Genomic DNA, 24,088 nt, shown 5'->3' on the forward strand with positions numbered 1-24,088 from the left:
AGACTGACCCTAGCCCCCCGACACATAAACTACTGCAGCATAAATACTGGAGGCTGAGACAGGAGGGATCAGAAGACACTGTGGCCCCATCCGATGATACCCCCGGACAGGGCCAAACAGGCAGGATATAACCCCACCCACTTTGCCAAAGCACAGCCCCCACACCACTAGAGGGATGTCTCCAACCACCAACTTACCGTCCTAAGACAAGGCCGAGTATAGCCCACAACGATCTCCGCCATGGCACAACCCAAGGGGGGGGGGGGGGGGCGCCAACCCAGACAGGAAGACCACGTCAGTGACTCAACCCACTCAAGTGACGCACCCCTCCCATGGACGGCATGGAAGAACACCAGTAGGCCAGTGACTCAGCCTCTGTAAAAGGGTTAGAGGCAGAGAATCCCAGTGGAAAGAGGGGAACCGGCAAGGCAGAGACAGCAAGGGCGGTTCGTTGCTCCAGCCTTTCCGTTCACCTTCACACTCCTGGGCCAGACTATACTTAATCATAGGACCTACTGAAGAGATAAGTCTTCAGTAAAGACTTAAAGGTTGAGACTGAGTCTGCGTCTCTCACATTGGTAGGCAGACCATTCCATAAAAATGGAGCTCTATAGGAGAAAGCCCTACCTCCAGCCGTTTGCTTAGAAATTCTAGGGACAATTAGGAGGCCTGCGTCTTGTGACCGTAGCGTACGTGTAGGTATGTACGGCAGGACCAAATCGGAAAGATAGGTAGGAGCAAGCCCATGTAATGCTTTGTAGGTTAGCAGTAAAACCTTGAAATCAGCCCTTGCCTTAACAGGAAGCCAGTGTAGGGAGGCTAACACTGGAGTAATATGATCAAATTTTTTGGTTCTAGTCAGGATTCTAGCAGCCGTATTTAGCACTAACTGAAGTTTATTTAGTGCTTTATCCGGGTAGCCGGAAAGTAGAGCATTGCAGTAGTCCAGCCTAGAAGTAACAAAAGCATGGATTAATTTTTCTGCGTCATTTTTGGACAGAAAATTTCTGATTTTTGCAATGTTACGTAGATGGAAAAAAGCTATCCTTGAAACAGTCTTGATATGTTCTTCAAAAGAGAGATCAGGGTCCAGAGTAACGCCGAGGTCCTTCACAGTTTTATTTGAGACGACTGTACAACCATCCAGATTAATTGTCAGATTCAACAGAAGATCTCTTTGTTTCTTGGGACCTAGAACAAGCATCTCTGTTTTGTCCGAGTTTAAAAGTAGAAAGTTTGCAGCCATCCACTTCTTTATGTCTGAAACACAGGCTTCTAGCGAGGGCAATTTTGGGGCTTCACCATGTTTCATTGAAATGTACAGCTGTGTGTCGTCTGCATAGCAGTGAAATTTAACATTATGTTTTCGAATGACATCCCCAAGAGGTAAAATATATAGTGAAAACAATAGTGGTCCTAAAACGGAACCTTGAGGAACACCGAAATTTACAATTGATTTGTCAGAGGACAAACCATTCACAGAGACAAACTGATATCTTTCCGACAGATAAGATCTAAACCAGGCCAGAACTTGTCCATGTAGACCAATTTGGGTTTCCAATCTCTCCAAAAGAATGTGGTGATCGATGGTATCAAAAGCGGCACTAAGATCTAGGAGCACGAGGACAGATGCAGAGCCTCGGTCTGACGTCATTAAAAGGTCATTTACCACCTTCACAAGTGCAGTCTCAGTGCTATGATGGGGTCTAAAACCAGACTGAAGCGTTTCGTATACATTGTTTGTCTTCAGGAAGGCAGTCAGTTGCTGTGCAACAGCTTTTTCTAAAATTTTGGAGAGGAATGGAAGATTCGATATAGGCCGATAGTTTTTTATAATTTCTGGATCAAGATTCGGCTTTTTCAAGAGAGGCTTTATTACTGCCACTTTTAGTGAGCTTGGTACACATCCGGTGGATAGAGAGCCGTTTATTATGTTCAACATAGGAGGGCCAAGCACAGGAAGCAGCTCTTTCAGTAGTTTAGTTGGAATAGGGTCCAGTATGCAGCTTGAGGGTTTGGAGGCCATGATTATTTTCATCATTGCGTCAAGAGATATAGTACTAAAACACTTTAGTATCTCCCTTGATCCTAGGTCCTGGCAGAGTTGTGCAGACTCAGGACAATGGAGCTTTGGAGGAATACCCAGATTTAAAGAGGAGTCTGTAATTTGCTTTCTAATGATCATGATCTTTTCCTCAAAGAAGTTCATAAATTTATTACTGCTGAAGTGAAAGCCATCCTCCATTTGCGAAGGCTGCTTTTTAGTTAGCTTTGCGACAGTATCAAAAAGAAATTTCGGATTGTTCTTATTTTCCTCAATTAAGTTGGAAAAATAGGATGATCGAGCAGCAGTAAGGGCTCTTCGATACTGCACGGTACTGTCTTTCCAAGCTAGTCGGAAGACTTCCAGTTTGGTGTGGCGCCATTTCCGTTCCAATTTTCTGGAAGCTTGCTTCAGAGCTCGTGTATTTTCTGTATACCAGGGAGCTAGTTTCTTATGACAGATGTTTTTAGTTTTTAGGGGTGCAACTGCATCTAGGGTATTGCGCAAGGTTAAATTGAGTTCCTCGGTTAGGTGGTTAACTGATTTTTGTCCTCTGACGTCCTTGGGTAGGCAGAGGCAGTCTGGAAGGGCATCAAGGAATCTTTGGGTTGTCTGAGAATTTATAGCACGACTTTTAATGCTCCTTGGTTGGGGTCTGAGCAGATTATTTGTTGCAATTGCAAACGTAATAAAATGGTGGTCCGATAGTCCAGGATTATGAGGAAAAACATTTAGATCCACAACATTTATTCCATGGGACAAAACTAGGTCCAGAGTATGACTGTGGCAGTGAGTAGGTCCAGAGACATGTTGGACAAAACCCACTGAGTCGATGATGGCTCCGAAAGCCTTTTGGAGTGGGTCTGTGGACTTTTCCATGTGAATGTTAAAGTCACCAAAAATTAGAATATTATCTGCTATGACTACAAGATCCGATAGGAATTCAGGGAACTCAGTGAGGAACACTGCATATGGCCCAGGAGGCCTATAAACAGTAGCTATAAAAAGTGAGTGAGTAGGCTGCATAGATTTCATGACTAGAAGCTCAAAAGACGAAAACGTCATTGTTGTTTTTTTTTTTGTAAATTGAAATTTGCTATCGTAAATGTTAGCAACACCTCCGCCTTTGCCGGATGCACGGGGGGTATGGTCACTAATGTAACCTGGGGGTGAGGCCTCATTTAACACAGTAAATTCATCAGGCTTAAGCCATGTTTCAGTCAGGCCAATCACATCAAGATTATTATCAGTGATTAGTTCATTGACTATAACTGCCTTGGAAGTGAGGGATCTAACATTAAGTAACCCAATTTTGAGATGTGAGGTATCACAATCTCTTTCAATAATGGCAGGAATGGAGGAGGTCTTTATACTAGTGAGATTGCTAAAGCGAACACCGCCATTTTTAATTTTGCCCAACCTAGATCGAGGCACAGACACGGTCTCAATGGGGGAAGCTGAGCTGACTACACTGACTGTGCTAGTGGCAGACTCCACTAAGCTGGCAGGCTGGCTAACAGCCTGCTGCCTGGCCTGCACCCTATTTCATTGTGGAGCTAGAGGAGTTAGAGCCCTGTCTATGTTCGTAGATAAGATGAGAGCACCCCTCCAGCTAGGATGGAGTCCGTCACTCCTCAACAGGCCAGGCTTGGTCCTGTTTGTGGGTGAGTCCCAGAAAGAGGGCCAATTATCTACAAATTCTATCTTTTGGGAGGGGCAGAAAACAGTTTTCAACCAGCGATTGAGTTGTGAGACTCTGCTGTAGAGCTCATCACTCCCCCTAACTGGGAGGGGGCCAGAGACAATTAATCGATGCCGACACATCTTTCTAGCTGATTTACACGCTGAAGCTATGTTGCGCTTGGTGACCTCTGACTGTTTCATCCTAACATCGTTGGTGCCGACGTGGATAACAATATCTCTATACTCTCTACACTCGCCAGTTTTAGCTTTGGCCAGCACCGTCTTTAGATTAGCCTTAACGTCGGTAGCCCTGCCCCCTGGTAAACAGTGTATGATCGCTGGATGATTAGTTTTAAGTCTAATACTGCGGGTAATGGAGTCGCCAATGACTAGGGTTTTCAATTTGTCAGAGCTAATGGTGGGAGCCGTCGGCGTCTCAGACCCCACAACGGGAGGAGTAGAGACCAGAGAAGTCTCGGCCTCCGACTCCGACTCGCTTAATGGGGAGAACCGGTTGAAAGTTTCTGTCGGCTGAATAAGCGACACCGGTTGAGCATTCCTACAGCGTTTCCCTCCAGAAGCCATGAGAAAGATGTCCGGCTGCGGGGACCGTGCGAGGGGGTTTATACTAACGTTACTATCTGTACTTACTGGTGGCACAGACGCTGTTTCATCCTTTCCTACACTGAAATTACCCTTGCCTAACGATCGCGTCTGAAGCTGGGCTTGCAGCACAGCTATCCTTGCCGTAAGGCGATCGTTCTCCTGTATATTATAAGTACAACGACTGCAATTAGAAGGCATCATGTTAATGTTACTTAGCTTCGGCTGTTTGAAGTCCTGACGAACCATGTCCAGATAAAACCTCCGGGGATGAATGAAAAAAGTTGAGTGAGGAAAAAAGTTGAGTGAGGGAAAAAGTAAAAATATACGGTAATGAAAAAGTAAAAAACCGTCAGGTATCAAAGTAAGATCGGCAACAAAAACGCACAGCAGCGTAAACAAGTCTGCAAGTTGTGACCGGAAAACTCTGTTCTGACTCTCTACCCTCCCTCTCTCTCTCTTTGCCTCTGTTCTGACTCTCTACCCTCCCTCTCTCTCTCTTTCCCTCTGTTCTGACTCTCTACCCTCCCTCCCTCTCTCTTTCCCTCTGTTCTGACTCTCTACCCTCCCTCTCTCTCTCTTTCCCTCTTTCCCTCTGTTCTGACTCTCTACTCTCCCTCTCTCTCCCTCTTTCCCTGTTCTGACTCTATACCCTCCCTCTCTCTCTCTTTCCCTCTGATCTGACTCTCTACCATCCCTCTCTCTCTCTTTCCCTCTGTTCTGACTCTCTACCCTCCCTCTCTCTCTCTCTCTTTCCCTCTGATCTGACTCTCTACCATCCCTCTCTCTCTCTTTCCCACCGTTCTGACTCTCTACCCTCCCTCTCTCTCTCTTTCCCTGTTCTGACTCTCTACCCTCTCTCTCTCTCCCCCTCTGTTCTGACTCTCTACCCTCCCTCTCTCTTTCCCTCTGTTCTGACTCTCTACCTTCCCTCTCTTTTTCCCTCTGTTCTGACTCTCTACCCTCCCTCTCTCTCTCTTTGCCTCTGTTCTGACTCTCTACCCTCCATCTCTCTCTTTCCCTCTGTTCTGACTCTCTACCCTCCCTCCCTCTCTCTTTCCCTCTGTTGTGACTCTCTACCCTCCCTCTCTCTCTCTTTCCCTCTGTTCTGACTCTCTACCATTCCTCTCTCTCTCTTTCCCTCTGTTCTGACTCTCTACCCTCCCTCCCTCTCTCTTTCCCTCTGTTCTGACTCTCAACCCTCCCTCTCTCTCTCTTTCCCTCTGTTCTGACTCTCTACCCTCCCTCTCTCTCTCCCCCGCTGTTCTGACTCTCTACCCTCCCTCTCTCTCTCCCCCGCTGTTCTGACTCTCTACCCTCCCTCTCTCTTGCCCTCTGTTCTGACTCTCTACCCTCCCTCTCTCTCTCCCCCTCTGTTCTGACTCTCTACCCTCCATCTCTCTTTCCCTCAGTTCTGACTCTCTACCCTACCTCTCTCTCTCTCTCTCTCTCTCTTTCCCAGTTCTGACTCTCTACCCTCCCTCTCTCTCCCCCTCTGTTCTGACTCTCTACCCTCCCTCTCTCTCTCTTTCTCTCTGTTCTGACTCTCTACCCTCCCTCTCTCTATCTTTCCCTCTGTTCTGACTCTCTACCCTCCATCTCTCTTTCCCTCAGTTCTGACTCTCTACCCTCCATCTCTCTTTCCCTCAGTTCTGACTCTCTACCCTACCTCTCTCTCTCTCTCTCTCTTTCCCAGTTCTGACTCTCTACCCTCCCTCTCTCTCTCCCCCTCTGTTCTGACTCTCTACCCTCCCTCTCTCTCTCTTTCCCTCTGTTCTGACTCTCTACCCTCCCTCTCTCTCTCTTTCCCTCTGTTCTGACTCTATACCCTCTCTCTCTCTCTCTTTCCCTCTGTTTTGACTCTCTACCCTCCCTCTCTCTCGTTCACTCTGTTCTGACTCTCTACCCTCCCTCTCTCTCTCTCTTTCCCTGTTCTGACTCTCTACCCTCTCTCAGTCTCTTTCCCTCTGTTCTGACTCTCTACCATCCCTCTCTCTCTCTTTCCCTCTGTTCTGACTCTCTACCCTCCCTCTTTCTCTCTCTTTCCCTCTTTTCTGACTCTCTAACCTCCCTCTCTCTCTCTTTCCCTGTTCTGACTCTCTACCCTCCCTCTCTCTCTCCCCCTCTGTTCTGACTCTCTACCCTCCATCTTTCTTTCCCTCTGTTCTGACTCTCTACCTTCCCTCTCTCTTTCCCTCTGTTCTGACTCTCTACCCTCCCTCTCTCTCTCTTTGCCTCTGTTCTGACTCTCTACCCTCCCTCTCTCTCTCTTTCCCTCTGTTCTGACTCTCTACCCTCCCTCCCTCTCTCTTTCCCTCTGTTCTGACTCTCTACCCTCCCTCTCTCTCTCTTTCCCTCTTTCCCTCTGTTCTGACTCTCTACTCTCCCTCTCTCTCCCTCTTTCCCTGTTCTGACTCGCTACCCTCCCTCTCACTCTATCTCCCTCTGTTCTGACTCTATACCCTCCCTCTCTCTCTCTTTCCCTCTGATCTGACTCTCTACCATCCCTCTCTCTCTCTTTCCCTCTGTTCTGCCTCTCTACCCTCCCTCTCTCTCTCTCTTTCCCTCTGATCTGACTCTCTACCATCCCTCTCTCTCTCTTTCCCTCTGTTCTGACTCTCTACCCTCCCTCTCTCTCTCCCCCTCTGTTCTGACTCTCTACCCTCCCTCTCTCTCTCTTTCCCTCTTTTCTGACTCCCTAACCTCCCTCTCTCTCTCTTTCCCTGTTCTGACTCTCTACCCTCCCTCTCTCTCTCTCCCCCTCTGTTCTGACTCTCTACCCTCCCTCTCTCTTTCCCTCTGTTCTGACTCTCTACCTTCCCTCTCTCTTTCCCTCTGTTCTGACTCTCTACCCTCCCTCTCTCTCTCTTTGCCTCTGTTCTGACTCTCTACCCTCCCTCTCTCTCTTTCCCTCTGTTCTGACTCTCTACCCTCCCTCCCTCTCTCTTTCCCTCTGTTCTGACTCTCTACCCTCCCTCTCTCTCTCTTTCCCTCTGTTCTGACTCTCTACCATTCCTCTCTCTCTCTTTCCCTCTGTTCTGACTCTCTACCCTCCCTCCCTCTCTCTTTCCCTCTGTTCTGACTCTCTACCCTCCCTCTCTCTCTCTTTCCCTCTGTTCTGACTCTCTACCCTCCCTCTCTCTCTCCCCCGCTGTTCTGACTCTCTACCCTCCCTCTTTCTCTCCCCCGCTGTTCTGACTCTCTACCCTCCCTCTCTCTTGCCCTCTGTTCTGACTCTCTACCCTCCCACTCTCTTTCCCTCTGTTCTGACTCTCTACCCTCCCTCTCTCTCTATCTTTCCCTCTGTTCTGACTCTCTACCCTCCATCTATCTTTCCCTCAGTTCTGACTCTCTACCCTCCATCTCTCTTTCCCTCAGTTCTGACTCTCTACCCTACCTCTCTCTCTCTCTCTCTCCCAGTTCTGACTCTCTACCCTCCCTCTCTCTCTCCCCCTCTGTTCTGACTCTCTACCCTCCCTCTCTCTCTCTTTCCCTCTGTTCTGACTCTCTACCCTCCCTCTCTCTCTCTTTCCCTCTGTTCTGACTCTATACCCTCTCTCTCTCTCTCTTTCCCTCTGTTTTGACTCTCTACCCTCCCTCTCTCTCGTTCACTCTGTTCTGACTCTCTACCCTCCCTCTCTCTCTCTCTTTCCCTGTTCTGACTCTCTACCCTCTCTCAGTCTCTTTCCCTCTGTTCTGACTCTCTACCATCCCTCTCTCTCTCTTTCACTCTGTTCTGACTCTCTACCCTCCCTCTTTCTCTCTCTTTCCCTGTTCTGACTCTCTACCCTCCCTCTCTCTCTCCCCCTCTGTTCTGACTCTCTACCCTCCCTCTCTCTCTCTTTCCCTCTTTTCTGACTCTCTACCCTCCCTCTCTCTCTCTCTTTCCTTCTGTTCTGACTCTCTACCCTCCCTCTCTCTCTCTTTCCCTCTGTTCTGACTCTCTACCCTCCCTCTCTCTCTCCCCCTCTGTTCTGACTCTCTACCCTCCCTCTCTCTCTCTTTCCCTCTTTTCTGACTCTCTAACCTCCCTCTCTCTCTCTTTCCCTGTTCTGACTCTCTACCCTCCCTCTCTCTCTCCCCCTCTGTTCTGACTCTCTACCCTCCCTCTTTCTTTCCCTCTGTTCTGACTCTCTACCTTCCCTCTCTCTTTCCCTCTGTTCTGACTCTCTACCCTCCCTCTCTCTCTCTTTGCCTCTGTTCTGACTCTCTACCCTCCCTCTCTCTCTCTTTCCCTCTGTTCTGACTCTCTACCCTCCCTCCCTCTCTCTTTCCCTCTGTTCTGACTCTCTACCCTCCCTCTCTCTCTCTTTCCCTCTTTCCCTCTGTTCTGACTCTCTACTCTCCCTCTCTCTCCCTCTTTCCCTGTTCTGACTCGCTACCCTCCCTCTCACTCTATCTCCCTCTGTTCTGACTCTATACCCTCCCTCTCTCTCTCTTTCCCTCTGATCTGACTCTCTACCATCCCTCTCTCTCTCTTTCCCTCTGTTCTGACTCTCTACCCTCCCTCTCTCTCTCTTTCCCTCTGTTCTGACTCTCTACCATTCCTCTCTCTCTCTTTCCCTCTGTTCTGACTCTCTACCCTCCCTCCCTCTCTCTTTCCCTCTGTTCTGACTCTCTACCCTCCCTCTCTCTCTCTTTCCCTCTGTTCTGACTCTCTACCCTCCCTCTCTCTCTCCCCCGCTGTTCTGACTCTCTACCCTCCCTCTCTCTCTCCCCCGCTGTTCTGACTCTCTACCCTCCCTCTCTCTTGCCCTCTGTTCTGACTCTCTACCCTCCCACTCTCTTTCCCTCTGTTCTGACTCTCTACCCTCCCTCTCTCTCTATCTTTCCCTCGGTTCTGACTCTCTACCCTCCATCTCTCTTTCCCTCAGTTCTGACTCTCTACCCTCCATCTCTCTTTCCCTCAGTTCTGACTCTCTACCCTACCTCTCTCTCTCTCTCTCTCCCAGTTCTGACTCTCTACCCTCCCTCTCTCTCTCCCCCTCTGTTCTGACTCTCTACCCTCCCTCTCTCTCTCTTTCCCTCTGTTCTGACTCTCTACCCTCCCTCTCTCTCTCTTTCCCTCTGTTCTGACTCTCTACCCTCTCTCTCTCTCTCTTTCCCTGTTCTGACTCTCTACCCTCCCTCTCTCTCTCTTTCCCTCTGTTCTGACTCTCTACCCTCTCTCTCTCTCTATTTCCCAGTTCTGACTCTCTACCCTCCCTCTCTCTCTCCCCCTCTGTTCTGACTCTCTACCCTCCATCTCTCTTTCCCTCAGTTCTGACTCTCTACCCTACCTCTCTCTCTCTCTTTCCCAGTTCTGACTCTCTACCCTCCCTCTCTCTCTCCCCCTCTGTTCTGACTCTCTACCCTCCCTCTCTCTCTCTTTCTCTCTGTTCTGACTCTCTACCCTCCCTCTCTCTATCTTTCCCTCTGTTCTGACTCTCTACCCTCCATCTCTCTTTCCCTCAGTTCTGACTCTCTACCCTCCATCTCTCTTTCCCTCAGTTCTGACTCTCTACCCTACCTCTCTCTCTCTCTCTCTCTCTTTCCCAGTTCTGACTCTCTACCCTCCCTCCCTCTCTCCCCCTCTGTTCTGACTCTCTACCCTCCCTCTCTCTCTCTTTCCCTCTGTTCTGACTCTCTACCCTCCCTCTCTCTCTCTTTCCCTCTGTTCTGACTCTCTACCCTCTCTCTCTCTCTCTTTCCCTGTTCTGACTCTCTACCCTCCCTCTCTCTCTCTTTCCCTCTGTTCTGACTCTCTACCCTCTCTCTCTCTCTATTTCCCAGTTCTGACTCTCTACCCTCCTTCTCTCTCTCCCCCTCTGTTCTGACTCTCTACCCTCCCTCTCTCTCTCTTTCCCTCTGTTCTGACTCTCTACCCTTCCTCTCTCTCTCCCCCTCTGTTCTGACTCTCTACCCTCCCTCTCTCTCTCTTTCCCTCTGTTCTGACTCTCTACCCTCTCTCTCTCTCTCTTTCCCTGTTCTGACTCTCTACCCTCCCTCTCTCTCTCTTTCCCTCTGTTCTGACTATCTACCCTCTCTCTCTCTCTATTTCCCAGTTCTGACTCTCTTCCCTCCATCTCTCTCTCCCCCTCTGTTCTGACTCTCTACCCTCCCTCTCTCTCTCTTTCCCTCTGTTCTGACTCTCTACCCTTCCTCTCTCTCTCCCCCTCTGTTCTGACTCTCTACCCTCCCTCTCTCTCTCTTTCCCTCTGTTCTGACTCTCTACCCTCTCTCTCTCTCTCTTTCCCTGTTCTGACTCTCTACCCTCCCTCTCTCTCTCTTTCCCTCTGTTCTGACTCTCTACCCTCTCTCTCTCTCTATTTCCCAGTTCTGACTCTCTACCCTCCCTCTCTCTCTCCCCCTCTGTTCTGACTCTCTACCCTCCCTCTCTCTCTCTTTCCCTCTGTTCTGACTCTCTACCCTCCCTCTCTCTCTCTTTGCCTCTGTTTTGACTCTCTACCCTCCCTCTCTCTCGTTCCCTCTGTTCTGACTCTCTACCTTCCCTCTCTCTCTATCCCTGTTCTGACACTCTACCATCTCTCTCTCTCCCCCTCTGTTCTGACTCTCTACCCTCCCTTTCTCTCTCCCCCTCAGGGCCCCAGATCCTCTATCACTTCTGACTCTCTCCCCTCCCCATCTCTCTTTTCCTCTGTTCTGACTCTGCCCTCCCTCTCTCTCTCTTTCCCTCTTTTCTGACTCTCTACACTCCCTCTCTCTCTTTCCCTGTTCTGACATTCTACCCTCCCTCTCTCTCCTTCCCTATGTTCTGACTCTCTACCCTCCCTCTCTCTCTCGTTCCCTCTGTTCTGACTCTCTGCCATCCCTCTATCTCTCTCTTTCCCTCTGTTCTGACTCTCTACCCTCACTCTCTCTCTCCCTCTCAGGGCTCCAGATCCTCTATCAGTTCTGACTCTCTACCCTCCCTCTCTCTTTCCCTCTGTTCTGACTCTCTACCCTCTCTCCCTCTCTCTTTCCCTCTGTTCTGACTCTCTACCCTCCCTCTCTCTCTCTTTCCCTCTGTTCTGACTCTCTACCCTCCCTCTATCTCTCTTTCCCTCTGTTCTGACTGTCTACCCTCTCTCCCTCTCTCTTTCCCTCTGTTCTGACTCTCTACCCTCCCTCTCTCTCTTTCCCTCTGTTCTGACTCTCTACCCTCCCTCTCTCTCTCTTTCCCTATTATGACTCTCTACCCTCCCTCTCTCTCTCTCTTTCCTTCTGTTCTGACTCTCTACCCTCCCTCTCTCTCTCTTTCCCTCTGTTCTGACTCTCTACCCTCCCTCTCTCTCTCTTTCCCTCTTTTCTGACTCTCTAACCTCCCTCTCTCTCTCTTTCCCTGTTCTGACTCTCTACCCTCCCTCTCTCTCTCCCCCTCTGTTCTGACTCTCTACCCTCCCTCTTTCTTTCCCTCTGTTCTGACTCTCTACCTTCCCTCTCTCTTTCCCTCTGTTCTGACTCTCTACCCTCCCTCTCTCTCTCTTTGCCTCTGTTCTGACTCTCTACCCTCCCTCTCTCTCTCTTTCCCTCTGTTCTGACTCTCTACCCTCCCTCCCTCTCTCTTTCCCTCTGTTCTGACTCTCTACCCTCCCTCTCTCTCTCTCTTTCCCTCTTTCCCTCTGTTCTGACTCTCTACTCTCCCTCTCTCTCCCTCTTTCCCTGTTCTGACTCTATACCCTCCCTCTCTCTCTCTTTCCCTCTGATCTGACTCTCTACCATCCCTCTCTCTCTCTTTCCCTCTGTTCTGACTCTCTACCCTCCCTCTCTCTCTCTCTTTCCCTCTGATCTGACTCTCTACCCTCTCTCTCTCTCTCTTTCCCTCTGATCTGACTCTCTACCATCCCTCTCTCTCTCTTTCCCTCTGTTCTGACTCTCTACCCTCCCTCTCTCTCTCCCCCTCTGTTCTGACTCTCTACCCTCCCTCTCTCTCTCTTTCCCTCTTTTCTGACTCTCTAACCTCCCTCTCTCTCTCTTTCCCTGTTCTGACTCTCTACCCTCCCTCTCTCTCTCTCCCCCTCTGTTCTGACTCTCTACCCTCCCTCTCTCTTTCCCTCTGTTCTGACTCTCTACCTTCCCTCTCTCTTTCCCTCTGTTCTGACTCTCTACTCTCCCTCTCTCTCTCTTTGCCTCTGTTCTGACTCTCTACCCTCCCTCTCTCTCTCTTATCCTCTGTTCTGACTCTCTACCATTCCTCTCTCTCTCTTTCCCTCTGTTCTGACTCTCTACCCTCCCTCCCTCTCTCTTTCCCTCTGTTCTGACTCTCTACCCTCCCTCTCTCTCTCTTTCCCTCTGTTCTGACTCTCTACCCTCCCTCTCTCTCTCCCCCGCTGTTCTGACTCTCTACCCTCCCTCTCTCTCCCCCGCTGTTCTGACTCTCTACCCTCCCTCTCTCTTGCCCTCTGTTCTGACTCTCTACCCTCCCACTCTCTTTCCCTCTGTTCTGACTCTCTACCCTCCCTCTCTCTCTATCTTTCCCTCTGTTCTGACTCTCTACCCTCCATCTCTCTTTCCCTCAGTTCTGACTCTCTACCCTCCATCTCTCTTTCCCTCAGTTCTGACTCTCTACCCTACCTCTCTCTCTCTCTCTCTCCCAGTCCTGACTCTCTACCCTCCCTCTCTCTCTCTTTCCCCCTGTTCTGACTCTCTACCCTCTCTCTCTCTCTCTTTCCCTGTTCTGACTCTCTACCCTCCCTCTCTCTCTCTTTCCCTCTGTTCTGACTCTCTACCCTCTCTCTCTCTCTATTTCCCAGTTCTGACTCTCTACCCTCCCTCTCTCTCTCCCCCTCTGTTCTGACTCTCTACCATCCATCTCTCTTTCCCTCAGTTCTGACTCTCTACCCTACCTCTCTCTCTCTCTTTCCCAGTTCTGACTCTCTACCCTCCCTCTCTCTCTCCCCCTCTGTTCTGACTCTCTACCCTCCCTCTCTCTCTCTTTCTCTCTGTTCTGACTCTCTACCCTCCCTCTCTCTATCTTTCCCTCTGTTCTGACTCTCTACCCTCCATCTCTCTTTCCCTCAGTTCTGACTCTCTACCCTCCATCTCTCTTTCCCTCAGTTCTGACTCTCTACCCTACCTCTCTCTCTCTCTCTCTCCCAGTCCTGACTCTCTACCCTCCCTCTCTCTCCCCCCCTCTGTTCTGACTCTCTACCCTCCCTCTCTCTCTCTTTCCCCCTGTTCTGACTCTCTACCCTCTCTCTCTCTCTCTTTCCCTGTTCTGACTCTCTACCCTCCCTCTCTCTCTCTTTCCCTGTTCTGACTCTCTACCCTCCCTCTCTCTCTCTTATCCTCTGTTCTGACTCTCTACCATTCCTCTCTCTCTCTTTCCCTCTGTTCTGACTCTCTACCCTCCCTCCCTCTCTCTTTCCCTCTGTTCTGACTCTCTACCCTCCCTCTCTCTCTCTTTCCCTCTGTTCTGACTCTCTACCCTCCCTCTCTCTCTCCCCCGCTGTTCTGACTCTCTACCCTCCCTCTCTCTCCCCCGCTGTTCTGACTCTCTACCCTCCCTCTCTCTTGCCCTCTGTTCTGACTCTCTACCCTCCCACTCTCTTTCCCTCTGTTCTGACTCTCTACCCTCCCTCTCTCTCTATCTTTCCCTCTGTTCTGACTCTCTACCCTCCATCTCTCTTTCCCTCAGTTCTGACTCTCTACCCTCCATCTCTCTTTCCCTCAGTTCTGACTCTCTACCCTACCTCTCTCTCTCTCTCTCTCCCAGTCCTGACTCTCTACCCTCCCTCTCTCTCTCCCCCTCTGTTCTGACTCTCTACCCTCCCTCTCTCTCTCTTTCCCCCTGTTCTGACTCTCTACCCTCTCTCTCTCTCTCTTTCCCTGTTCTGACTCTCTACCCTCCCTCTCTCTCTCTTTCCCTCTGTTCTGACTCTCTACCCTCTCTCTCTCTCTATTTCCCAGTTCTGACTCTCTACCCTCCCTCTCTCTCTCCCCCTCTGTTCTGACTCTCTACCCTCCCTCTCTCTCTCTTTCCCTCTGTTCTGACTCTCTACCCTCCCTCTCTCTCTCTTTGCCTCTGTTTTGACTCTCTACCCTCCCTCTCTCTCTCGTTCCCTCTGTTCTGACTCTCTACCTTCCCTCTCTCTCTATCCCTGTTCTGACACTCTACCATCTCTCTCTCTCCCCCTCTGTTCTGACTCTCTACCCTCCCTTTCTCTCTCCCCCTCAGGGCCCCAGATCCTCTATCACTTCTGACTCTCTCCCCTCCCCATCTCTCTTTTCCTCTGTTCTGACTCTGCCCTCCCTCTCTCTCTCTTTCCCTCTTTTCTGACTCTCTACACTCCCTCTCTCTCTTTCCCTGTTCTGACATTCTACCCTCCCTCTCTCTCCTTCCCTATGTTCTGACTCTCTACCCTCCCTCTCTCTCTCTTTCCCTCTGTTCTGACTCTCTACCATCCCTCTATCTCTCTCTTTCCCTCTGTTCTGACTCTCTACCCTCACTCTCTCTCTCCCTCTCAGGGCTCCAGATCCTCTATCAGTTCTGACTCTCTACCCTCCCTCTCTCTTTCCCTCTGTTCTGACTCTCTACCCTCTCTCCCTCTCTCTTTCCCTCTGTTCTGACTCTCTACCCTCCCTCTCTCTCTCTTTCCCTCTGTTCTGACTCTCTACCCTCCCTCTATCTCTCTTTCCCTCTGTTCTGACTGTCTACCCTCTCTCCCTCTCTCTTTCCCTCTGTTCTGACTCTCTACCCTCCCTCTCTCTCTCTTTCCCTCTGTTCTGACTCTCTACCCTCCCTCTCTCTCTCTTTCCCTATTATGACTCTCTACCCTCCCTCTCTCTCTCTCTTTCCTTCTGTTCTGACTCTCTACCCTCCCTCTCTCTCTCTTTCCCTCTATTCTGACTCTCTACCCTCCCTCTCTCTCTCTTTCCCTCTTTTCTGACTCTCTAACCTCCCTCTCTCTCTCTTTCCCTGTTCTGACTCTCTACCCTCCCTCTCTCTCTCCCCCTCTGTTCTGACTCTCTACCCTCCCTCTTTCTTTCCCTCTGTTCTGACTCTCTACCTTCCCTCTCTCTTTCCCTCTGTTCTGACTCTCTACCCTCCCTCTCTCTCTCTTTGCCTCTGTTCTGACTCTCTACCCTCCCTCTCTCTCTCTTTCCCTCTGTTCTGACTCTCTACCCTCCCTCCCTCTCTCTTTCCCTCTGTTCTGACTCTCTACCCTCCCTCTCTCTCTCTCTTTCCCTCTTTCCCTCTGTTCTGACTCTCTACTCTCCCTCTCTCTCCCTCTTTCCCTGTTCTGACTCTATACCCTCCCTCTCTCTCTCTTTCCCTCTGATCTGACTCTCTACCATCCCTCTCTCTCTCTTTCCCTCTGTTCTGACTCTCTACCCTCCCTCTCTCTCTCTCTTTCCCTCTGATCTGACTCTCTACCATCCCTCTCTCTCTCTTTCCCTCTGTTCTGACTCTCTACCCTCCCTCTCTCTCTCCCCCTCTGTTCTGACTCTCTACCCTCCCTCTCTCTCTCTTTCCCTCTTTTCTGACTCTCTAACCTCCCTCTCTCTCTCTTTCCCTGTTCTGACTCTCTACCCTCCCTCTCTCTCTCTCCCCCTCTGTTCTGACTCTCTACCCTCCCTCTCTCTTTCCCTCTGTTCTGACTCTCTACCTTCCCTCTCTCTTTCCCTCTGTTCTGACTCTCTACCCTCCCTCTCTCTCTCTTTGCCTCTGTTCTGACTCTCTACCCTCCCTCTCTCTCTCTTATCCTCTGTTCTGACTCTCTACCATTCCTCTCTCTCTCTTTCCCTCTGTTCTGACTCTCTACCCTCCCTCCCTCTCTCTTTCCCTCTGTTCTGACTCTCTACCCTCCCTCTCTCTCTCTTTCCCTCTGTTCTGACTCTCTACCCTCCCTCTCTCTCTCCCCCGCTGTTCTGACTCTCTACCCTCCCTCTCTCTCCCCCGCTGTTCTGACTCTCTACCCTCCCTCTCTCTTGCCCTCTGTTCTGACTCTCTACCCTCCCACTCTCTTTCCCTCTGTTCTGACTCTCTACCCTCCCTCTCTCTCTATCTTTCCCTCTGTTCTGACTCTCTACCCTCCATCTCTCTTTCCCTCAGTTCTGACTCTCTACCCTCCATCTCTCTTTCCCTCAGTTCTGACTCTCTACCCTACCTCTCTCTCTCTCTCTCTCCCAGTCCTGACTCTCTACCCTCCCTCTCTCTCTCCCCCTCTGTTCTGACTCTCTACCCTCCCTCTCTCTCTCTTTCCCCCTGTTCTGACTCTCTACCCTCTCTCTCTCTCTCTTTCCCTGTTCTGACTCTCTACCCTCCCTCTCTCTCTCTTTCCCTCTGTTCTGACTCTCTACCCTCTCTCTCTCTCTATTTCCCAGTTCTGACTCTCTACCCTCCCTCTCTCTCTCCCCCTCTGTTCTGACTCTCTACCCTCCATCTCTCTTTCCCTCAGTTCTGACTCTCTACCCTACCTCTCTCTCTCTCTTTCCCAGTTCTGACTCTCTACCCTCCCTCTCTCTCTCCCCCTCTGTTCTGACTCTCTACCCTCCCTCTCTCTCTCTTTCTCTCTGTTCTGACTCTCTACCCTCCCTCTCTCTATCTTTCCCTCTGTTCTGACTCTCTACCCTCCATCTCTCTTTCCCTCAGTTCTGACTCTCTACCCTCCATCTCTCTTTCCCTCAGTTCTGACTCTCTACCCTACCTCTCTCTCTCTCTCTCTCCCAGTCCTGACTCTCTACCCTCCCTCTCTCTCTCCCCCTCTGTTCTGACTCTCTACCCTCCCTCTCTCTCTCTTTCCCCCTGTTCTGACTCTCTACCCTCTCTCTCTCTCTCTTTCCCTGTTCTGACTCTCTACCCTCCCTCTCTCTCTCTTTCCCTGTTCTGACTCTCTACCCTCCCTCTCTCTCTCTTATCCTCTGTTCTGACTCTCTACCATTCCTCTCTCTCTCTTTCCCTCTGTTCTGACTCTCTACCCTCCCTCCCTCTCTCTTTCCCTCTGTTCTGACTCTCTACCCTCCCTCTCTCTCTCTTTCCCTCTGTTCTGACTCTCTACCCTCCCTCTCTCTCTCCCCCGCTGTTCTGACTCTCTACCCTCCCTCTCTCTCCCCCGCTGTTCTGACTCTCTACCCTCCCTCTCTCTTGCCCTCTGTTCTGACTCTCTACCCTCCCACTCTCTTTCCCTCTGTTCTGACTCTCTACCCTCCCTCTCTCTCTATCTTTCCCTCTGTTCTGACTCTCTACCCTCCATCTCTCTTTCCCTCAGTTCTGACTCTCTACCCTCCATCTCCCTTTCCCTCAGTTCTGACTCTCTACCCTACCTCTCTCTCTCTCTCTCTCCCAGTCCTGACTCTCTACCCTCCCTCTCTCTCTCCCCCTCTGTTCTGACTCTCTACCCTCCCTCTCTCTCTCTTTCCCCCTGTTCTGACTCTCTACCCTCTCTCTCTCTCTCTCTCCCTGTTCTGACTCTCTACCCTCCCTCTCTCTCTCTTTCCCTCTGTTCTGACTCTCTACCCTCTCTCTCTCTCTATTTCCCAGTTCTGACTCTCTACCCTCCCTCTCTCTCTCCCCCTCTGTTCTGACTCTCTACCCTCCATCTCTCTTTCCCTCAGTTCTGACTCTCTACCCTACCTCTCTCTCTCTCTTTCCCAGTTCTGACTCTCTACCCTCCCTCTCTCTCTCCCCCTCTGTTCTGACTCTCTACCCTCCCTCTCTCTCTCTTTCTCTCTGTTCTGACTCTCTACCCTCCCTCTCTCTATCTTTCCCTCTGTTCTGACTCTCTACCCTCCATCTCTCTTTCCCTCAGTTCTGACTCTCTACCCTCCATCTCTCTTTCCCTCAGTTCTGACTCTCTACCCTACCTCTCTCTCTCTCTCTCTCCCAGTCCTGACTCTCTACCCTCCCTCTCTCTCTCCCCCTCTGTTCTGACTCTCTACCCTCCCTCTCTCTCTCTTTCCCCCTGTTCTGACTCTCTACCCTCTCTCTCTCTCTCTTTCCCTGTTCTGACTCTCTACCCTCCCTCTCTCTCTCTTTCCCTCTGTTCTGACTCTCTACCCTCTCTCTCTCTCTATTTCCCAGTTCTGACTCTCTACCCTCCCTCTCTCTCTCCCCCTCTGTTCTGACTCTCTACCCTCCATCTCTCTTTCCCTCAGTTCTGACTCTCTACCCTACCTCTCTCTCTCTCTTTCCCAGTTCTGACTCTCTACCCTCCCTCTCTCTCTCCCCCTCTGTTCTGACTCTCTACCCTCCCTCTCTCTCTCTTTCTCTCTGTTCTGACTCTCTACCCTCCCTCTCTCTATCTTTCCCTCTGTTCTGACTCTCTACCCTCCATCTCTCTTTCCCTCAGTTCTGACTCTCTACCCTCCATCTCTCTTTCCCTCAGTTCTGACTCTCTACCCTACCTCTCTCTCTCTCTCTCTCTCTTTCCCAGTTCTGACTCTCTACCCTCCCTCTCTCTCTCCCCCTCTGTTCTGACTCTCTACCCTCCCTCTCTCTCTCTTTCCCTCTGTTCTGACTCTCTACCCTCCCTCTCTCTCTCTTTCCCTCTGTTCTGACTCTCTACCCTCTCTCTCTCTCTCTTTCCCTGTTCTGACTCTCTACCCTCCCTCTCTCTCTCTTTCCCTCTGTTCTGACTCTCTACCCTCTCTCTCTCTCTATTTCCCATTCCTGACTCTCTACCCTCCCTCTCTCTCTCCCCCTCTGTTCTGACTCTCTACCCTCCCTCTCTCTCTCTTTCCCTCTGTTCTGACTCTCTACCCTTCCTCTCTCTCTCCCCCTCTGTTCTGACTCTCTACCCTCCCTCTCTCTCTCTTTCCCTCTGTTCTGACTCTCTACCCTCCCTCTCTCTCTCTTTCCCTCTGTTCTGACTCTCTACCCTCCCTCTCTCTCTCTTTGCCTCTGTTTTGACTCTCTACCCTCCCTCTCTCTCGTTCCCTCTGTTCTGACTCTCTACCTTCCCTCTCTCTCTATCCCTGTTCTGACACTCTACCCTCTCTCTCTCTCTCTCCCCCTCTGTTCTGACTCTCTACCCTCCCTCTCTCTCTCCCCCTCAGGGCCCCAGATCCTCTATCACTTCTGACTCTCTCCCCTCCCCATCTCTCTTTTCCTCTGTTCTGACTCTGCCCTCCCTCTCTCTCTCTTTCCCTCTTTTCTGACTCTCTACACTCCCTCTCTCTCTTTCCCTGTTCTGACATTCTACCCTCCCTCTCTCTCCTTCACTCTGTTCTGACTCTCTACCCTCCCTCTCTCTCTCTTTCCCTCTGTTCTGACTCTCTACCATCCCTCTATCTCTCTCTTTCCCTCTGTTCTGACTCTCTACCCTCACTCTCTCTCTCCCTCTCAGGGCTCCAGATCCTCTATCAGTTCTGACTCTCTACCCTCCCTCTCTCTCTCTTTCCCTCTGTTCTGACTCTCTACCCTCCCTCTATCTCTCTTTCCCTCTGTTCTGACTGTCTACCCTCTCTCCCTCTCTCTTTCCCTCTGTTCTGACTCTCTACCCTCCCTCTCTCTCTCTTTCCCTCTGTTCTGACTCTCCACCCTCCCTCTCTCTCTCTTTCCCTGTTATGACTCTCTACCCTCCCTCTCTCTCTCCCCCTCTGTTCTGACTCTCTACCCTCCCCCTCTCTCTTTCCCTCTGTTCTGACTCTATACCCTCTCTCTCTCTCTTTCCCTCTGTTCTGACTCTCTACCCTCCCTCTCTCTCTCTCTTTCCCTGTTCTGACTCTCTACCCTCTCTCAGTCTCTTTCCCTCTGTTCTGACTCTCTACCATCCCTCTCTCTCTCTTTCCCTCTGTTCTGACTCTCTACCCTCCCTCTTTCTCTCTCTTTCCCTGTTCTGACTCTCTACCCTCCCTCTCTCTCTCCCCCTCTGTTCTGACTCTCTACCCTCCCTCTCTCTCTCTCTTTCCCTGTTCTGACTCTCTACCCTCCCTCTCTCTCTCCCCCTCTGTTCTGACTCTCTACCCTCCCTCTCTCTCTCTCCCCCTCTGTTCTGACTCTCTACCCTCCCTCTTTCTTTCCCTCTGTTCTGACTCTCTACCTTCCCTCTCTCTTTCCCTCTGTTCTGACTCTCTACCCTACCTCTCTCTCTCTTTGCCTCTGTTCTGACTCTCTACCCTCCCTCTCTCTCTCTTTCCCTCTGTTCTGACTCTCTACCCTCCCTCCCTCTCTCTTTCCCTCTGTTCTGACTCTCTACCCTCCCTCTCTCTCTCTTTCCCTCTTTCCCTCTGTTCTGACTCTCTACTCTCCCTCTCTCTCCCTCTTTCCCTGTTCTGACTCGCTACCCTCCCTCTCACTCTATCTCCCTCTGTTCTGACTCTCTACCCTCCCTCTCTCTCTCTTTCCCTCTGATCTGACTCTCTACCATCCCTCTCTCTCTCTTTCCCTCTGTTCTGACTCTCTACCCTCCCTCTCTCTCTCTCTTTCCCTCTGATCTGACTCTCTACCATCCCTCTCTCTCTCTTTCCTTCTGTTTTGACTCTCTACCCTCCCTCTCTCTCTCTTTCCCTCTGTTCTGACTCTCTACCCTCCCTCTCTCTCTCTTTCCCTCTGTTCTTACTCTCTACCATCCCTCTCTCTCTCTTTCCCTCTGTTCTGACTCTCTACCCTCCCTCTCTCTCTCTTTCCCCCGCTGTTCTGACTCTCTACCCTCCCTCTCTCTCTCTCTTTCCCTGTTCTGACTCTCTACCCTCCCTCTCTCTCTCCCCCTCTGTTCTGACTCTCTACCCTCCCTCTCTCTTTCCCTCTGTTCTGACTCTCTACCCTCTCTCTCTTTACCTCTGTTCTGACTCTCTACCTTCCCCCCTCTCTCTTTCCCTCTGTTCTGACTCTCTACCCTCCCTCTCTCTCTTTTCCTCTGTTCTGACTCTCTACCCTCCCTCTCTCTCTTTCCCTGTTCTGACTCTCTACCCTTCCTTTCTCTCTCCCCCTCTGTTCTGACTCTCTACCCTCCCTCTCTCTTTCCCTCTGTTCTGACTCTCTACCCTCTCTCTCTCTTTCCCTCTGTTTTGACTCTCTACCCTCCCTCTCTCTCTCTTTCACTCTGTTCTGACTCTCTACCATCCCTCTCTCTCTCTTTCCCTCTGTTCTGACTCTCTACCCTCCCTCTCTCTCTCTTTCCCTTTCTCTCTCTTTCCCTCTGTTCTGACTCTCTCCCCTCCCCCTCTCTCTTTCCCTCTGTTCTGACTCTCTACCCTCCCTCTCTCTTTCCCTCTGTTCTTACTCTCTACCCTCCCTCTCTCTCTACCCTCCCTCTCTCTCTCTTTCCCTCTGTTCTGACTCTCTACCCTCCCTCTCTCTCTCTCTCTCTCTCTGTTCTGACTCTCTCCCCTCCCTCTCTCTCTCTTTCCCTCTGTTCTGACTCTCTACCCTCCCTCTCTCTCTCCCCCTCAGGGCTCCAGATCCTCTATCAGTTCTGACTCTCTACCCTCCCAGTATAGTAAACACAGACTGGACAACAGGACAATGATCCTAAGCCCGGACTTGAACCCGATCGAACATCTCTGGAGAGACCTGAAAATAGCTGTGCAGCAACGCTCCCCATCCAACCTGACAGAGCTTGAGAGGATCTGCAGAGAAGAATGGGAGAAACTCCCCAAATACAGGTGTGCCAAGCTTGTAGCATCATACCCAAGAAGACTCAAGGTTGTAATCACTGCCAAAGGTGCTTCAACAAAGTACTGATTAATGGGTCTGAATACTTATGTAAATGTGATATCTAAAAAATGTTTAAATAAAAATTTGCACACATAAAATAAACAGTTTTTGCTTTGTAATTATGGGTTATTGTGTGTAGATTGATAAGGAGGAAAAACTATTTAATGAATTTTAGAATAAGGCTGTTACGTGACAAAATGTGGAAAAAGTCAAGGGGTCTGAATACTTTCTGAATGCACTGTATATCAGTATATCAGACTCTCTCTCTCTCTCTCTCTCTCTGCAGTGATGTTGTTTTCATCACTTCTGGTTTAACACTTCCATCAAGTGGTGATTGTCCAAACTGCACCCCTGTTAAGATATAAAAAGCAAGAGATTGGGGAGAGAGATAGAGAAGCAGAGAGAGAAGAGATGGAGAGAGAGCAGAGAGAGTGAGCAGAGACAGAGAGCAGAGAGAGCAGAGAGTGAGAGAGCAGAGAGTGAGAGAGCAGAGAGTGAGAGAGCAGAGAGAGAGAGCAGAGAGAGAGAGCAGAGCAGAGAGCAGAGAGAGCAGAGAGAGCAGAGAGCAGAGAGAGAGAGCAGAGAGAGACCAGAGAAAGCAGAGGGAGAGCAGAGAAAGCAGTGAGAAAGAGCAGAGAGAGCAGAGAGAGCAGAGAGAGCAGAGAGAGTAGAGAGAGAGCAGAGAGAGAGAGCAGCGAGAGAGAGAGAGCAGCGAGAGAGAGCAGAGAGAGCAGATAGAGAGAGCAGAAAGAGCAGAGAAAGAGCAGAGAGAGCAGAGAGAGAGAGAGCAGAGAGCAGAGAGAGGGCAGAGAGAGCAGAGAGAGGTAGAGAACAGAGAGAGAGAGAGAAAGAGAGCAGAGTAAGCAGAGCGAGCAGAGAGCGAGAGCAGAGAGAGAGCAGAGAGAGAGAGCAGAGAGAGAGAGCAGAGAGAGCAGAGAGAGTAGAGAGAGAGCAGAGAGAGAGAGCAGCGAGAGAGAGAGAGCAGCGAGAGAGAGCAGAGAGAGCAGATAGAGAGAGCAGAAAGAGCAGAGAAAGAGCAGAGAGAGCAGAGAGAGAGAGAGCAGAGAGAGGGCAGAGAGAGCAGAGAGAGGTAGAGAACAGAGAGAGAGAGAGAAAGAGAGCAGAGTGAGCAGAGCGAGCAGAGAGCGAGAGCAGAGAGAGCAGAGAGAGAGAGCAGAGAGAGAGAGCAGAGAGAGAGAGCATAGAGAGAGCATAGAGAGCAGAGAGAGAGGAAAGAGCAGAGAGAGCAGAGAGCAGAGAGAGAGCAGAGAGAGAGCAGAGAGAGAGGAGAGAGCAGAGAGAGAGAGAGCAGAGAGCAGGCTGAGAGAGAGAGAGCAGAGAATAGAGAGAGAGCAGAGAGAGAGCAGAGAGCAGAGAGCAGACATAGAGAGAGAGAGCTGAGAGAGGAGAGAGCAGTAAGAGTAAGCTGAGAGAAGAGAGAGCAGAGAGAGAGCAGAGAGAAAGAGAGCAGAGAGAGAGAGAGAGGAGAGAGGGAGAGCAGAAAGAGAGAGCAGAGTGAGCAGAGAGTGAGCAGAGAGCAGAGAGAGAGAGAGAGAGCAGAGAGAGAGCAGAGAGAGCAGAGAGAGCAGAGAGAGAGAGCAGGCTGAGAGAGAGAGCAGAGAGAGGAGAGAGAGAGCTGAGAGAGGTGAAAGCAGAGAGATAGCAGAGAGAGAGAGCAGAGAGAGCAGAGAGAGAGCAGGCTGAGAGAGAGCAGAGAGAGGAGAGAGAGAGCTGAGAGAGGAGAAAGCAGAGAGAGCAGAGAGAGGAGAGAGAGAGCTGAGAGAGGGGAGAGCAGAGAGAGGAGAGAGAGAGAGAGAGAGAGAGAGAGAGAAAGCAGAGAGCAGATAGAGAGAGAGAGCGCAGGCTGAGAGCAACAGAGTGTGTGTCTAGAATCTCCCTCTCTGATGATGACGTCACATCACTCTGTTGCTATAGTGACCCTGCATCACAACACTCTGTTGCTATAGTGACCCTGCATCACAACATCATGTTGCTATAGTGACCCTACGTTACAACACTCTGTTGCTATAGTGACCCTGCATCACAACACTCTGTTGCTATAGTGATCCTGCATCACAACACTCTGTTGCTATAGTGACCCTGCATCACAACACTCTGTTGCTATAGTGACCCTGCATCACAACACTCTGTTGTTATAGTGACCCTGCATTAAAACACTC

General features: G+C 50.6%; 1 protein-coding gene across 1 annotated transcript in view; it reads left to right on the top strand.

Moving 5' to 3' along the window:
• LOC123733359 (NACHT, LRR and PYD domains-containing protein 3-like) overlaps positions 1-24,088 on the top strand; it is a 440,446-nt gene that overhangs the window by 356,267 nt on the left and 60,091 nt on the right. The gene's annotated exons all lie outside the window — the stretch shown is intronic.

Source organism: Salmo salar, unplaced genomic scaffold, assembly GCF_965601325.2.
Source record: "Salmo salar unplaced genomic scaffold, fSalSal1 ptg000619l, whole genome shotgun sequence".
Lineage (NCBI taxonomy): Eukaryota > Metazoa > Chordata > Actinopteri > Salmoniformes > Salmonidae > Salmo > Salmo salar.